Source organism: Globicephala melas, chromosome 14 (genome assembly GCF_963455315.2).
Source record: "Globicephala melas chromosome 14, mGloMel1.2, whole genome shotgun sequence".
NCBI lineage: Eukaryota > Metazoa > Chordata > Mammalia > Artiodactyla > Delphinidae > Globicephala > Globicephala melas.
In genome coordinates this window covers 23,403,269-23,420,630 of record NC_083327.1, presented here as the reverse complement: position 1 = coordinate 23,420,630, position 17,362 = coordinate 23,403,269, and the positions used below count along the sequence as shown (strand labels likewise).

Below are 17,362 nucleotides of genomic sequence, written 5' to 3'. Positions count from 1 at the left end.
TTACCTCTGAATCCCCTTATACAGGAAATACAGCAAAATACTTATAAGCAAAACTCAACAAATGTTTGTTGAACTGAATTGAATTGAATTATTGATAAGAACACTTTCAAAACATTCAGAAACTCCAGAATAATTCATTTCAGGTGCAGTTTTCAAAGGTCAACCAAAGTATGAATGGGGCCTTGGGAAGAAAAGGAAGCAGATAATGTGAGTGTAGGAGTGGAGAAGCCTGGGAAGAGGTGGCAATCAGCAGGGTCAACATGTAATATGAGGCCAATATGCAGGAGACACATCCTTTAAAAATGACTTCTTTAAGACATAAATGTAAGGCCAGAAACTATCAAACTCTTAAGGAAAACATAGGCAGAACACTCTATGACATAAGTCACAGCAAGATCCTTTTTGACCCACCTCCTAGATAAATGGAAATAAAAATAAACAAATGGGACCTAATGAAACTTCAAAGCTTTTGCACAGCAAAGGAAACCATAAACAAGACCAAAAGACAACCCGCAGAATGGGAGAAAATATTTGCAAATGAAGCAACTGACAAAGGATTCATCTCCAAAATTTATAAGCAGCTCATGCAGCTCAATAACAAAAAAACAAACAACCCAATCCAAAAGTGGGCAGAAGACCTAAATAGACATTTCTCCAAAGAAGATATACAGACTGCCAACAAACACATGAAAGAATGCTCCACATCATTAATCATTAGAGAAATGCAAATCAAAACTACAATGAGATATCATCTCACACCGGTCAGAATGGCCATCATCAAAAAATGTAGAAACAATAAATGCTGGAGAGGGTGTGAAGAAAAGGAAACACTCTTGCACTGCTGGTGGCAATGTGAATTGGTACAGCCACTATGGAGAACAGTATGGAGGTTCCTTAAAAAACTACAAATAGAACTACCATATGACCCAGCAATCCCACTACTGGGCATATACCCGGAGAAAACCATAATTCAAAAAGACTCATGTACCAAAATGTTCACTGCAGCTCTATTTACAATAGCCCGGAGATGGAAACAACCTAAGTGTCCATCATCGGATGAATGGATAAAGAAGATGTGGCACATATATACAATGGAATATTACTCAGCCATAAAAAGAAATGAAATTGAGCTATTTGTAATGAGGTGGATAGACCTAGAGTCTGTCATACAGAGTGAAGTAAGTCAGAAGGAGAAAGACAAATACCGTATGCTAACACATATATATGGAATCTAAGGGAAAAAAAATGTCATGAAGAACCTAGGGGTAAGACGGGAATAAAGACACAGACCTACTAGAGAATGGACTTGAGGATATGGGGAGGGGGAAGGGTAAGCTGTGACAAAGCGAGAGAGAGGCATGGACATATATACCCTACCAAACGTAAGGTAGATAGCTCGTTGGAAGTAGCCACATAGCACAGGGATATCAGCTAGGTGGTTTGTGACCACCTAGAGAGGTGGGATAGGGAGGTGGGAGGGAGGGAGACGCAAGAGGGAAGAGATATGGGAACATATGTATATGTATAGCTGATTCACTTTGTTATAAAGCAGAAACTAACACACCATCGTAAAGCAATTATACTCCAATAAAGATGTAAAAAAAAAAAAAAAAGACTTCTTCCATTGACTTCCTCAAACTTGAGCCAGTTGACCTGTTGGATCAGATAATTCTTTGTTATGGGGGCTAGCCTATTATTAGACAATGTTAAGCAGCATCCCTCGTCTCTCCCCACTAAATGCCAGTAACACCCACCAGCTGTGACAAGTAAATACGTCCTCAAACATTGCCAAATGTCCCCTGGAAAGTAATATCACTCCCAACTGAGATTAGCTAATCTGAAATGTAGGAGCCTCTTAGCACCCACTGAGGAAGAACGGGGTCCCAGCTTCTAAAGCGGATGGAGTGACTGTTATGAAGACATTTGCCATAAGACATTCAACTGACTTGTTCAGTATACCCTCACTCTTAAATGGTCAGCCTTATTCTTGGTTTTAGCCCCTACTCTTCAGTGCTCATCACCACCTGACTCTGCCACATCTCCAGCTTGGTGACGCTGTGGGAGTGAACATGATCTCTGCTGGCTGGCTGGTTTGTCCAATGCCGTCTTACAACCACTCATTTTGATTCTCTTAATCATTCATCAATTTGTCATTAATTTACTAAACACCCCATTCAAAACTCAAGCTCCAGAATCAATATTAGCCTGACGCAAGGCCTGCCACTCTCCCAGTTCTGTCACCCTATCCTGGCTTCCTGTGGCTTCTCTGTCTACCTGTGTTCTTATCCTGAATATTAGCCTCTGCTTTGACATTAAAGGGTCAGCATGCAATTTGCAGTACCTGCCTCACCACTGGAGCCTATTTCTATGAAATAGGAATCATTGGATCCCACTAAGTGTAGCTTCAAGATATAGAACAGCATTTCCTTTTTGCATCGTAGGTTCTCAACATTCATAAACTACCGTGAAGAGAAGAAGAGCCAATGGCATCAAGGAAAATGATGACCATATTTTTGGATTACTCCAGAATGCATTCCATTCCAAATAAATGTGCACAACAGTGACACTCTACAGTGTAATACTTTAACTAATGTAACTGAGACTTTAGAAAAATAAAAGAAACAAAGACACTGTCACTGTGACCACATCAATCACTTTGGAATGGATGATAACGTATAATGGAAAGAAGTTGGAGGAAGGTAAGAAAATAGGAGGCCGAGGTCTCCATCCACTCAGAAACTAAAGAGAGGTCATTTTTTTTTTTTAATGCCCAAGGACAAGCCAATGAATAACTCAAGCATAGCTCATGATACATAGGAAATACAAGCACTCAGGATTCCTCAGAAATTTCTAATTCTAATTAGAACTGAGAGAATTGACTCTGAAAATGAGTTATGGTAATCAGCTTCTTATGAGACTTGAGCCCCAAGAAATCAAGAGTTTTAAACTACTAATTGACTCATTTGGTAAGAAAGATACATATTTAAATCAACGTGGATTTCTCTACTGGCCCTATTTTATACAAAGGGAAGAAAGAACGAGGGAGTGGGCTATTGAGCATACAACCCCTGACTGATTGGAGATTAAGAATTTAGAATATTCTTTACCATTAAAGCCCTAAAAAGAGATATAGCTATTTGTTAATCAGATGCTGCTTCAACACAAGAGCTTTTCCTCATTTAGTTTTCCAACTGCAATAATTAAAAAATATATAAGTGGACTTGCTTTAGTCTCAAACGTGAGAATATTTTTCTCACACATACAAACACCCACACTACTAATCATAAGACAAATCTACCCCATTCATTCTGTCAGTCATTTATTCAACAGATATTTCTCGAGGTCCTCCCCTCTGAGAAGGCTGTTCTGTGAGTCCACAGAGGGATCCACCTGGAGTTGGAGAAAAGAGGGCATGCGCACTGACCCAGCCGAGGCACATGAACCAGACCAGGTGGCGACAAGAGTGGGAAGTCCACGGAGCTGCCTCATTCGTGATGGCTTCTCATCCCAGGCCACCAAAACTTTCATAATGAACCCCCTCTTCCTTGAGGTATCTGAGTGACTGTCTGTTCCCAGTCCCTGAATAACAAAACGTAGGCTTCAGCCTGGCATGTGCTCAAGATAGCACTTAACCGTTGAAAATTAAAAACAAACAAATTTTTACAAATCCAGAAAATTTTACCCCAGTATTGAGTCAAAATTCAGTTTTGATACATGCACTGATAGGTCAGGCCAGCAAGTTGATAATCTGCTTTATATGCAAATTCAGGACACCCCACCCCCGCCTCCCTCTCCAACCAGCCTTATGTTAGATATTTGGATCCGCTGAGGCAATTCTATTTGTGTCCGTACATCCCTGTCAGGCTCTAGTCTGAACTGCTTAAATCCCCCATGTTGCTTACCCTGGAGCTATGAACAGGTAATACAGGCAAAATGGATAGCATCTAAGCTAGCAGGGAGACTAATGTAAGTAAAACACAGCATTGTACTGTGGAACTTGTAATTGGTTTTAATCATATTTAACATCTGTTTCTCTACTTTACCATATAATTTAGAAGAAGCAGCTCAGAAATCTCAGCAAGAATCCATATTTTACATTTATTGAAAGAGGAGCACTTTCCAAGTGATCAAATTGCTCTCCTCATTCACTCATAATAATGCAGTAATTTGGAAAGTCTTTTTTTACTCATGAAAGGCTCTTAATCAGTGGTCCAGCTACTAAGGACTTCCCATCTGCCATCCCAGCAATAGCAACATAAGATTATCAACCCCATAGAACATCTCAGAATTTTCCCCTCCGTGGACATGTCTTTCTTTCCATTTGACCTCTAACTTGACCTTGCTGCTGAAACTGCTCTCTAGGAAGTCACCAACTGCCTCCCACCCATCAGACTTTGCGCCATTCTCACTTCTTGCCCTCCATAACTTCCCAGAGCGATGGAACCCAGTCAACTTGAAATTCTCACTTCCTGTTGCATCATAGGGATTGATGAATCCCTACGAACCATGGGAACTTGGCTCTACCCCTACTTCTCTAACTGTTCTATCTCTACCTACTTAAGAAGGAGAGCTCCACGGCCCTTAGTCTAGGCCAGGACAACAGGTATGTTCTCTTTGTTCTGCACAGTGTTTTTAAAAATCTGACTTATTGTTTTATAATACCATGATTCCCACTATAATCTAGATTCATGATTTCTCTTGAAAACTCAGAAGATCTGGTGACACTGGGCCCACTCATTAAAACTGAGTCCCAATGGTCCCCATGCAGCAGGCTCACCTCCTTGGTGCCCCAGAATACCTACCTCATACTCAGTGGGTGAGTATGCACTAATCCCAGGATCCCCTCCTCATTAAGTTACCTGCCGGGCCCTTGAAGGCTTTTCCCACACCTACTCCCACGGTGCCTTCACCCAACACCCCTACACCAACAGTAGATATTTGCTAATGTTCTAACTTTAGCTTTCTTTTTCTCTTTATTTTTCAGGAATCTTATTCCTTTCCATAGTCTCAAAATTACCTCCTTTGAAATGATGCCTAAGTGTACAGTATACGTGAATCTTTATCTCTCTTCTAGCTCCATAGCCAAATTGCTAACAGCCTGCTGGTCACCTCCACTCAGAACTTAAATTCACTCACTTACAACTTAAATTCAGCATACCCCAGATGACTTATTTCCATCTTTCTTACCGCACAGGTCAGCTTCTCCCAAATTCTTTATTTCTACTATTTCTCTCTTCCTCTCACCCAGCCCTCACACCTCCAAATCATCTTGTCATTGTCTCCCCTGCTTTCTATAAACCTAAGTTGTGTCAGGTGTGTTCCTACAAAGACTCTTGAATGCCTCCCCCTTCCACTGCCACAGTCCAAGTTTACATCATCATAACTTCATGGGTGCTACAAAACCAAGCCCTGAAATAGCTATCAAACTCCTGTGCTATTTTCCAGCTGGACTGTCGCAGTCTATCTCTTTCCTTGAATGTTACTTGCACCCTCCAATTCATTCTACATGCTGCTACCAAACTAATTTTCCAAAGCAAAGCTCTGATCCAGTTAAAACACATTCCATTTTTTCCCCTGACTGCCACCTAAATGAAGAATTTACACAGTATGACCCAGGCTACCCTCCAATATCCATCTCCTCACTATTCTGTAATGAATGCAAATATCATGTTCCATGCAAACTAGTCGACTCACTGTTTTTTGTACAGGTTTTTCCTTGTACTGTTCCCTCTGCCAGAAGCCATTCCTAACCATGTCTCCCCTCCCTGCCCTTTAGAAGCTTACAGACTCTTCAAGATTCAGGGCAAATTCCACTTCCTCCTTGGAAACATCCTGTGTTAATTTTTCCCTAATTCCCGTAATAGCTTAATTATGCCATCAGTTTAATACAAGCCTTGTCCAGGAGTGACCCAAAGGTCTCTGATTTGGTGTGATTTGTCATTTGAGTTGTATATGCAACAAGGAGGTGAGTTATTCAATTAGAGAATCAGCCCAGCCTTGACATATCTAAAAGCTATTGTCCCTTTTTGGTACATAATCTTATTTAAGTCACGTATAATAACAATGTACTGTGGGTAGATATTATATCTCTCATTTTACAAATGAAGAAACCAAAGAGATTTTTGAGTATAGTAATATTTGGGAATCTAGGGACTCACCAAGCTTTCTACACAATGAGGGACCAAATCTAATTCCCTGAAGGCATGAACCCCTTAACTCAAACACCTATAATTATTGTGTCCTTGCCCAATCCATTATTCTAGACTGAATTTTCTTAGAGCAAACACTGTATCTGTTATAAGAGCTATCATAATGCCAAGCACATAGCAGATATTCAATGCCTATTGAAATGAAATGGGGGGAGGAGAGCCAACTTTTTATGTCCAGCTTTTTCCTAAAATTTTGAATTTAAAAGAATTGTATCCACATCAAAGGATGAAGTATGCAATTGAATGAATGCCATCTCCATAAAGCATCAGGTGATGTTCAGTAGTGCTTCTCAGGGAACAGAGTATGAGACACAAGAAGAATCAGTATCGCAGATCACCCACCTCAGGGCAAATGGGTTAAAACCTCCACGGTGCTCAGGTCCGCTCCCGCTTGACCCAGCTGGTCTAGAGAGTCACTGGATCAAAAGCCTTCTTGGCACTAAAGCCCTGGTCCAGGAGGTTTCCTTTTAGCAGGATAGACTCAGCCTGAGACTCTCCATTCTTGCTTCTTTCTGTCATGGTACATTTTCTTATTTAAGCTGTTGGCATTTGAAAAGTCCCTCTGAATAATTGATGACTTTCTGGAAGTGGGCAGAGAGCATTTTTGCCAAGAACAGGAGCCCCATTTGGGGAGCTGGTCAGATTAGAAATTCAGTTTCAAGTCCAAATCCCTTTCAACCTGAAACCTTCTGCCAGCTTGGAAAAGGAAGGCCAGGTCTGGTCAGCACTTGGCAAGGAAATAGCCATTTATAATCAGGAAAGACTTTTTAAAGCAACAGATATCACTCATTTCAATGAACAAAAGCAGCGCTGGGGATTATTTTCACTGCCATTACTCTTTTGTAGAGCATAATCGCTGTATATAATAATGCTACATGGCAAATCTCATGCTGTACATAAGACACAAAGAATTAAGGGCATGGCTCTATTTTATGTGGCTTTTTAAAAGATCATTTACCTATTGCTGAGAAGGTCTAAAGAGATGTAGTTAAAAGTACTTTTTAACCAATGTATGGGGGAAAAAACAAAGAGCAAATGGTTATGACCTCTTTCTCTTTTCTCTGTTTGTGCAGACATTTCTGACACACAGTAGCAACAAATGTTGCCTCTCCAGTCTCCATCTTATAATCATAATAGACCTGGTCAGTAAAAGGGACTTTTTCTTTGTCAACTTTGAGGTAGGCTCCTGGACTTCAAAGTTTATGACCAGTTAATTCCCAAATAAAGACAATCCAATTGTGGTTTTGACTGCCATTAAACCAGGGTTTCCTTTTTTTTTTTAATTTTTTAAAAAATTTTATTTATTTTGGCTGTGTTGGGTCTTCATTGCTGCGCACGGGTTTCCTCTAGTTGCGGCGAGCAGGGCTACTCTTCGTTGCGGTGCACGGGCTTCTCATTGCACTGGCTTCTCTTGTTGCAGAGCACGTGCTCTAGGCACACGGGCTTCAGTAGCTGTGGCACGTGGGCTCCGTAGTTGTGGCACACAGGCCCTAGAGCACAGGTTCAGTAGTTGTGGCACACGGGCTTATTTGCTCCGCGGCATGTGGGATCCTCCCGGACCAGGGCTCGAACCCGTGTCCCCTGCATTGGCAGGCGGACTCCTAACCACTGCGCCACCAGGGAAGCCCAAACCAGGGTTTCTTAACCTTTCCTGGGCCTTAGTCCCTTGGAAAGTCTTGTGAATCTTCTGCATTTCTTCCCAGAAATATTCTTCAGTGCATAACATAAAATAAATGGGATTACAAAGGAAAACAAATATATCATAAAGCTATCATTTTTAATTTGCAATCTAGTGATTTATGTGCTTCTTTATTAATGCATTTAATAACAAGATCCAGTGGATTTGTCTAATAACTGCCACAATTTCAAAGCAGAGATGAGCAAGCATGCATGCTATTTCAAGACATCTGCGTCAACAGTAATATATGCAGACATTTTGCACTGAGGTCATAAACACTACTTATTACTATAGTGGTTTGTCGTCTACATTCATAACAGATGGAAATGTGAAATTTTAGTTAAAGGTTAGTGAAGTTCCAAATGTAAGTTTTTTTCAGCCAAGTTCACAACTCTTTGGACTTTATTTTCATAAAGAAAAGATGCATTTCCACTTAATTAGTTCTGTTGGCTCTTCTAAATCCCCAATATTGCTAGAAACTTTACATCTACCTTGAACTAATACTGGTATGTGTTTGTCAATTCAGTGGTCCTAATGCAGAGATGATGAAGGGAGGTGAGGGTAGAAGGTGTTGTGTCTATGTGCAGACTGCAGATCTGTAGCTCTTCTTTCCTTTCATTAGATTAAGTGATGCACATAAATATTTTTTATTGCACATCTTCCCTGTTAAGGTTTTCATTAAGTGCATAGATTCTATATTATGTTAGATTATCTGATTTATTTGTTTAGACTGGAGAGCATCTCTTTAGCATGCTGTGGTGTTCAGTAAAGGGCTTCTGACAACAAGCAAAGATTTAAACAATCATTTAGTAATCAGCAGGCCTCCTCAAATCACATCTTAGCTCTAAGCCCAGGTACAAACCAGTGGACTTACTGTGAACAAAGCACCCCATTTACTGAAATAATCTATTAAAGTCATCCATGGGGTGAAATTCTTATTAGACTCTAAAATAGAGTCTGTGCACAGCCAAGATGCATATTTTCAATCAATTATTCCAAAATATCTATTCCGTATGGGTTTTTTTACTAGATACTGAGGAAGACCAAAGAATATGAAATAGACTACTTCCTGCTTTCAAGAAGTTGATGATCTAGATGTAGAAAGGGAAAGATCTTGGAAGTGAGAGACAACATTTTAAAGGTTACAGTCTCATCTGTACTGTATTCCAGTACCTAGTTGTCAATCTTTAGGGGCCATATCTTCACCACATTGATTGCAGGAAAGTCAGGTGTTATGCAAGAGAGGTTTTCCTAAAGAGATATTTCAAACCTTGCAAAATTCAAGACTAATTTCCTGATAGGAAAATTAGTCCTATCAATAGAGGTTTCCTATCAATCGAAGTCCTATAAATAGAGGTTTTCCTTCTCAGAGTGAATTCCATCATACCCATGTAGTCTAGGGGTACCTTACAGTGATGTTTATCATACAGCCATGTCCCCACAATCTTAGCAATTTTTTTACCATTATCCCTGACTGGCTATTTGAAAACTTTAAAGAATTTGAAAGAAAGCCTGCTTTGCTATTCCTTCTTCGTTTACTCAGGATTATCTCTAATATTTCCCAGAGTTAGTTCTACTAAATGATAACACAGTAAAATGGTATTTTCTCCCACCTAACTTATGTTACAAGGTTATTACTTTGGAAGGTAAAAAGGGAGGAGGGAGATTCAGAGCCCTAACACTAACACTACTGCTTAATGAAAGCTTGAATAACCTTGCCATTGGCTCTTTATATTGATTCATTATAGTAAAGTGAAATTAAACCAACACATTTCAACATATGGAACAAAGGCATGGTTCATTATTCTGGCAAAGAGTGGTGCTATTTCTCTTTAACAACTAAAGAGGCACTGCCAGGTAACAATATCATATACATAGTTTATCATTTACTCAGCCCAACAGCTTTGAAATTTTGTAATTTTGGCAACTATCTTTAAAGTTGGAGGACTCCCTTTATCTCAAATTTTGCATACAAAATAAACTATTAATATTTTAATAATTTTACTTAATGCAAATTCGTATGCTATGTAACTGTGTTGCATTTATTGTGTCCAAATCACCATTGAAGTTACTTTGAAATATCATTGGCCCTGTGCACTTTTAAACTTTTCAGATCCCCAACTGTGGGAGTATGTTAGTAGCTTCCATAGTTTACTTGACTGGCACAGCATCTAAGGTTTGCAAAATATTTTCTCCCATCTTCTCTCATTTAGGCATTATAACCACTGTGTTCAGTAGGTAAGTAGGTTGAAATATATTCTCATTTGAACAAACTGATGCTCATGGGCTTCATTTCCAGCTAGTAATGGAGCCAGAACACAAATCTAGAATTCCCGATTTTAAATCCAGAGACCTTTCTCACCAAAAATGAAAGGAATCAGGTGAGGAGGAATGTAATTATCTGTCAGATGAACAAACCATCACTGTTAGGACCATCCGAGGGAGCACTCTGAGGTAGAGTGGTCAGGAAAGCTTTACAAAAAACAAACCAAAAAGAGGAAAAAAAACAACCTGGTGCTTGAGCCGACTTTTGAGGGAATTGGGCAGAATTGTTGAAGGGCACAGCTTGGCTCAGTGGAATGGTATGTGAGAGAGAAAAAGAGAGAGAGAGAGGAAGAAAATTTAATAACTCATAGTTTTTCAAAGAAGACCATTATGGACAAAGCTTCACTGGGGTCACAGATGGTGGCTAACACAGGGGTAAACTGCAGCAAGGATCACCAGACCAGAGCAGACAGGCTGCACCTCCAGCCTCTACTGTGGGAAGGCCTATGTGTGCCATGATGCCTAGTGTTGTGTCATGGAAAGAACACCAGTCTGGGAACTGGAAGTCCAAAGCTGGTCCAAATATTGTCTCTGCCACTTAAATATTCTTTTGGGGAAAGCAAGCTTTTTATCCTCTGAGAGCTTCATTTCCCACACCTGGAACATGACTGCTGCCTTGCCTGGTTCACAGGAAACTGAAGGAGTAAATAAGCAGCGTTCTATGGAAGGACTTTAACCTGCTATGTAAATGTGAAGGGGCACCTATGCGGAGTGGAGTGGAATTCTGGCTAATGAAGGGGCTCTGCGTGACGATCTACTTTAGGCACTTACTAAAGAGCAAGTAAAAACAAAACCCCTTGTTCCCTTTGTATTCTTGATAAAATCTCTTTGTGATTTTTTTTCTACTACGAAATCAGTATATGCTCACTGTGAAAGACATTCAAATAGCCCAGAAGTGAATAAAGTAGAAATGCAATTTGCCCATCTCCCACCCACCCTCATCCCATTCCCCGGAATAACCACTGCCCCCAGTTTGGTGTATACCCTCACGTAGGCCAGACATCTTCAGCACCATGATGAAGACGGCACAGGGACAAAGCCCAGATGCCCATCCTCAGCCCCATCTGAGGAAGGACACACACTCTTGACCCTGACCTTGGCCCTGGGCTCTGAAGCATAATGTCAGTGCTAACGTTGACTAGCATCTTGCCAAATGCCTGCATGTATTTCTGCTGTATTACTCAGCTAGAACTGGGAGTTTCGACTATTTGGATGCCACTTCCCATTTCTGACAAAAAGATGAATGGTTTGCTGTCTTCAGTCTGATTAGTGGCTGTTTTAGCCAGCCTGTGGGACGTGGCCCTTTTTCCTCACAGGCACTGGCATGTCAGAACCAGAGGAGCCGTGGCCAGCTCGGGCTGCTGCTGTAAACCAGGCCTGTTCAATTTGATGCGGAGAGCCGGACTTCCCAAAGAGAGCCCGGGCTCACTCTGCCAGGGGTGCTCTCAATTCCTGATTTATAATACCTTCCTGGAAAACCAGGTGCAAAACCCAGGTTTATAAATCAAGTATTTTTATTTAGGATTCACTGGCACGATTTGAAAACCTGTTTCAGGACTTGTAAACCTGTGTTAGGATTTGTAAACCCATTTAAGGATATGGAAATTACTTTTTGGACTTACACTAAAAACAGTTTGGCTACAACTGCCATTAGGAAGAAGAGAGACTCATAAATCAAAAGCAGGCTGCTAAGATTTGCTGGCAGTTTCCATAAATTAAATCCTGGGTTTATAACTTCAGGTGAGTACAGATTAATAAATCCAACTTGTGAATCATCCCCAAAAAAGTACAAGATTTTGATTCCAATTTGAAATATTACAGAGCAACATCACTGTTGATATCCTACTGATAAGTTAAACATTTCAAAGTAACGGTAATAATCGATTAAGATTAGAATCGGTAATAATCGATTAAGATTATAACTTCAGGTGAGTACAGATTAATAAATCCAACTTGTGAATCATCCCCAAAAAAGTACAAGATTTTGATTCCAATTTGAAATATTACAGAGCAAGATCACTGTTGATATCCTACTGATAAGCTAAACATTTCAAAGTAACGGTAATAATCGATTAAGATTAGAAGGATTTGATATATAGAACCAATAGGTCGTTGCTGGAAAATCTATGGGAAAGGTGGTCTGTGCTTCTCTCTGCCTTGCTTTGAAAGAGCTGAGGAAGTCTGAGACTACAGACTGGGCATAGGCTGGTGAGAAGAAAATCATTACATCAACTCTGAAATCCCAGGTCACTTTGGCTGTGAACTGGAGATATTTAACAAATGTTCACTCTCCACAATACAAGCCAAACCTCCACATTTTATCTCTTAGATCTCATTAGATGTTATACTTCCTGAATAAAAATATGGCCCAAGTAGGCTGATCACAGCTGCCGAGATTGTTATTACAGAGCAATGATCCTCAACTGGGGCAATTTTGTTCCCCCTGCCCCCAACTCCCCAGTAATATTTGGCAATATATGGAGACATTCTTGGTTGTCATAACCGGGGGAGTGCTACTGACATCTAATGGGTAGAGGTCAGGGATGCTGTTAAACATCCTACAATGCAATGAGTAGCCACCACAACAAAGAAATGCTGGCCAAACGTCAGTAGTATGGACTTTGAGAAAACCTGCCACAGAGGAATCTTTAGCACAAGCCAGTACAGAATGACCGCATCAGGACCCTTCCACCTCTGGTTCCAGTGATTCTGCCATTCAGAATAACTAAGACGCTTTTTTCTTATTTAGTTAATCTAAGAGGAGAACATGTTGAAAATTTATAATGTAGTGAATATGGTAGATCACATTATGGATATGCTTTGCCGCCTCAAATGTGCTCTAGATTTGATCAACAGGCCTTCTTCAGAAACTGAAGTTATAGCATTTGGTGAAATTATATGATTTGACCGGAGAGACCAAGTATGAAAACAAGTATGTGGATTAGGAAGGAAACGCAAGGCAAGAATTCTTTCAGGTTTTGTTCAACAGTTTTATAAAGCAACCCCACGTATTGAATTCCCTGGGAGCCTGAGACCCTCTTGATTACATGGTGTTTGGAATAAAATAGAACAAATCCCATGTTTTTTTATTCTGACCTGAAAAAGATTTCTAAATGATCACCTTGGGTGTTCTTTCCCTCTACTTATTGCTGTGTTCTTCCATCTGAATTACTACTCAGCATCACCTAAGAAGTCAGCTGAATATTGGCCAATTGTAAGAAGACAGTCTCATATTGAGATTATAGCAGCTCTCCTTAGACTTGCCCTACTCGTGGGCCCAGCCATTACAAGAACCTAAAGATGGAGACAGGACTCGACATTCAAATGGTGCACTTGAAGCACACAGTGAAGTATATTGTGTAAATGCAAATGAACAGATATATGGCGTTGTAAGAGCTCAACCACTTGTGCAATTAGGAAGGAAATCAGGATTAAGAGTGCAGCACCCAGCAGAGCACTCAATTCTGCAAAGGGAAAAAAAAAGTTTAAAGAAACTTGGTATGGTGACTCAGGTCTTTGGAGAGTTTAAATCCAAAATATCTGAGATGCAACCAGTATGTAGGTAACTAGAATCATATCCCACCCCACCTCCTGCCCTCTGCAGGAGTATTTCCCCACTGATATTTAGTATTTCCCCACTGATATACTAAAATGCATATTATTCCCCTGACTTAGGCAGTGTTTTGTCCCATTGAATGAACGATGTATGGTTCTAACCCAGTAGCTGCCAAAGTCATTTTTCTCACCATAGGATCCTTAAGCATTCAAGCTACATAGAGACCAGCAAGAAGAGCCTTCCACCAGATCATTTGGATCGCTTATAGAAGCTTTCTGTAGAACTACAGATTGCAAAGGATTAGGAAAATACCGAATTTCTTGGAATTTCATCATTCTATGTGAGACAGCACTAAGCAAACATAAAACCTGATGGCTAGAAGCAGTGACTTCGCTTTATATTAATTCACCCATATAGTAGATGAATGCATAAGAAAGGAATAAGAACACATGTTCAGGACGACCCCAAGAAAAAATTCAAAATAATTGATATTTGTTATTGAAAACCTACTCCTTCTCTCACTGTTCTCCACTTCTACCCAACAAGCCTGCTGCCCAAGATGCTCCATATGGACCAGCTCTCCTTTGACAGCATACAGCCCATGTCCATAATCTTTTCAAAATTCTTTTCTCTCCAACCACACCTGCCAGAATCTTCATCTACAGTCTTCAGATTCACAATTCATTCAGCAACGAATCATTCAGCCAACATTCATTGTGAACCTAGGTTTTCCCAGGCTTTGCTAGGTGTTGGGATACAAAGATGAATAAGCCACTGTCTGATACTGAGGTACTCATATCCTGAAGGGAGAGACAGGCATGGAAATAAATAATCCTAACACAACATATCCCATGTGCTGAAAGGAATACATTTCAAGGTACGGTGGTAGTACTGAGGAAGGCGGTGAAATCTCAAAAGGTGACAGTGCTTGAGCTAATTCTTGATATATGAGAGGCATCTAGGAGGAGGTAGAGCAGAGAAGTGTGGGAAGACCATTATAAATGAGGAAACCGCAGGGTCAGACCCAGATTCATAAGGAGGCCAATGCTCAGAGTATCCGAAAAATGTGGCATGGCTGGAGCGATGGTTTTCAGCCAGGATAGGGTATAGGAGGAGAAGGTGGTATCAAACTCTCCTATATCAAACTACATGACCCATCAAAATGCACACGGCTGGAGTCCAGGATGCAGGTGAGGGACTCATGAGAGATAAGTTGCAGAGAAATGCTGGAAAAGTAGATTTAAATGTGACAACTAGATAATCCAAAGATTTAATCACTCTCAAGTCCTAGTAATATGCTTTCTTCCTTGTGTTTTCTCTTGTTTTCTGCTAACTTATACCTATCCACAAAAATATCTTACCCTTTAGGTTGGTATGATAAGTGATACGGACCTCACAACCGTCGCAATTTGTTACGGCAGTTCGTGAAATAGCATCCATTAAAGTGGTAAAAAAAGGAACAGAGACGGCGGGCCGTGTCGGCCGGGCCCGGTGGTGTGGAGACCCTCGGCGGCAGCGCCTCTGCTCCGCGGAACCGCCGGCTTCTTCGCCACTGTGCCCAGCGCATGTTTGCCTAGCAGACTGAGGGGGAGCTCAAAGTGACCCAAATTCTCAAAGAAAAGTTTCCTCGAGCTACAGCTATCAAAGTCACTGACATTTCAGGAGGCTGTGGGGCACTGTACGAAATTCAAATCGAATCGGAAGAATTTAAGGAGAAGAGAACGGTCCAGCAGCACCAGATGGTAAATCAGGCACTAAAAGAAGTCGTCAAAGGTATGCACGAGTTGTGGATATTTAGCTCTGTCCCCAAACACTGACCACGCACGCCCTGGCTGACTAGATGTTGCTGCTAAAAGCTTGGATGAATCTTATTGTCACCATTCTTTCCTAGGCATATGACAAAAATTATCTATTTTGTTCACAGACATTTCCATATTGTAATTATAGAAGAATATGGTATCTATTTAGATGTTAATTAAAGGCAACAGACAGCTTAAAAAAAAAAAAAAAGGGACAGAAGAGAAACTAGGGGTCTAGAGAGTCCATAAACCATATGATTAATTTCAGGATAGCTCATTATCAACTTTATTGGGAAGCTTTTGTCATCAAGATTTATTCACCTTAAGAGTAGTCACACACAGAGAAGTTAAGGAAACATCACTAAAACATGTCAAACTAGACTGGCTAAATTTAGCACCTGAGTATGGAGTTTAGGGAATGATCCTAGGGATATATTAAATACATACAATATTTCCTCCTGTATCTTCAAAGAAAAATCTTACTTCTAAACTTATTTCTAGTTTCTCTCAGGACAGAAAAAACAATCTCAACTGACTACCCAAATCTTTTCAGTAAAGTCTTTCTGGTCTTACCTGTATCAAAACCAACAGGAAAGTGAATTTATATGAGAAATAAATCTACATAAGAAACATGAAGGGAGGAGAACTGATAGATGCCTGGTTTCCGATTTGCAGTTTCCGATTATTTAGAGCAATAGCTCCTAAGACCTGATGCATGTAAATCAGTCTTAGTCTCCCCAGGCACTCCTGGTGAAGGCTGGAGGGCTCTGCTCAGCGAGTGTCAGCTAAATTCCTCCCGTCTGCTCAACAGAAACCCCAGTTTATGAGAGAAGGAAGTCATTGATTGAAAAAGGCTCTTTTTGTAAAACTCTGGTGGTAATGTTCAGTGAAATGATAAATGAATAGGTTTTTACTGGCAAACTACAGTAATTAGGCTGTTCCTCATTTCTTTATTGGAGGCAGATCTAGATGTTTAATCATCATCATGTGATCATTTACTTTTAGCAAAGCATTACTATTGGAAATATATATTTACTCGGCCCCCCTCCCCTTTTTTTAAGGTGGTGATTAAGGGAAAAACAAAGTTTTAAATCATGCCTGTAGTTTAGGGAGAAACAGGACACTAATTTTCAATTTTACATAATTTTAGTACTTTTTTTCCTGATTTTCATTGTAATATTATGTAATAGTATAACAGTACTGCATAAAATGTGAAAAATATGTAAGATATTAGAAATTCCACTTTCCTAAGAAAACCATCGTTGTTAATATTTTGGTGAATTTCCTCTCAGCCTTTTTTCTTTGGGGTTTTACTTTATAATATTCACAAAATAGCAAGATTTAAACTAGTATCAAACACAGAAGCATTCCAATAAAGGTAGCAAAATATGGCTATTTTAAAAGCAATTTTGGAAAACTTAGAAAGCATTTTCATACTAATCACTGACCAGGCATGGCCACAGTAAAGAATTAAGTTTTCCTTCTTATCTTTGTGCCTGAAATCAACTAGGGGAAATGAATAAACATAAATTAAGAACTTTGAAAGAATAAATATCTTCAAAGAGCTTGAATCTGTAGTTTCCCCAAAGAACAGATTTATGATCTAAGCCCATTCTTTTCAACTTAATGCATCGACTCTTCCATAGGCTGGTAAAAAGCAGTTCAGTAACAGCATCTTCCGTCCTGGATGATAAGACCTCCTACAAAAGGATCAATAAGACCTGCTTTCATAGCACTTTTTTTCTTATCCCGTAACCTCAAAAATCATTTTGTGCCACAGTGATCACTACAGGGA

General features: G+C 40.1%; 1 pseudogene; it reads left to right on the top strand.

Moving 5' to 3' along the window:
• LOC115854738 (bolA-like protein 3 pseudogene) overlaps window positions 1-15,585 on the top strand; it is a 69,416-nt pseudogene extending 53,831 nt beyond the window's left edge.
• The last annotated feature ends 1,777 nt before the right edge of the window (window positions 15,586-17,362 follow it).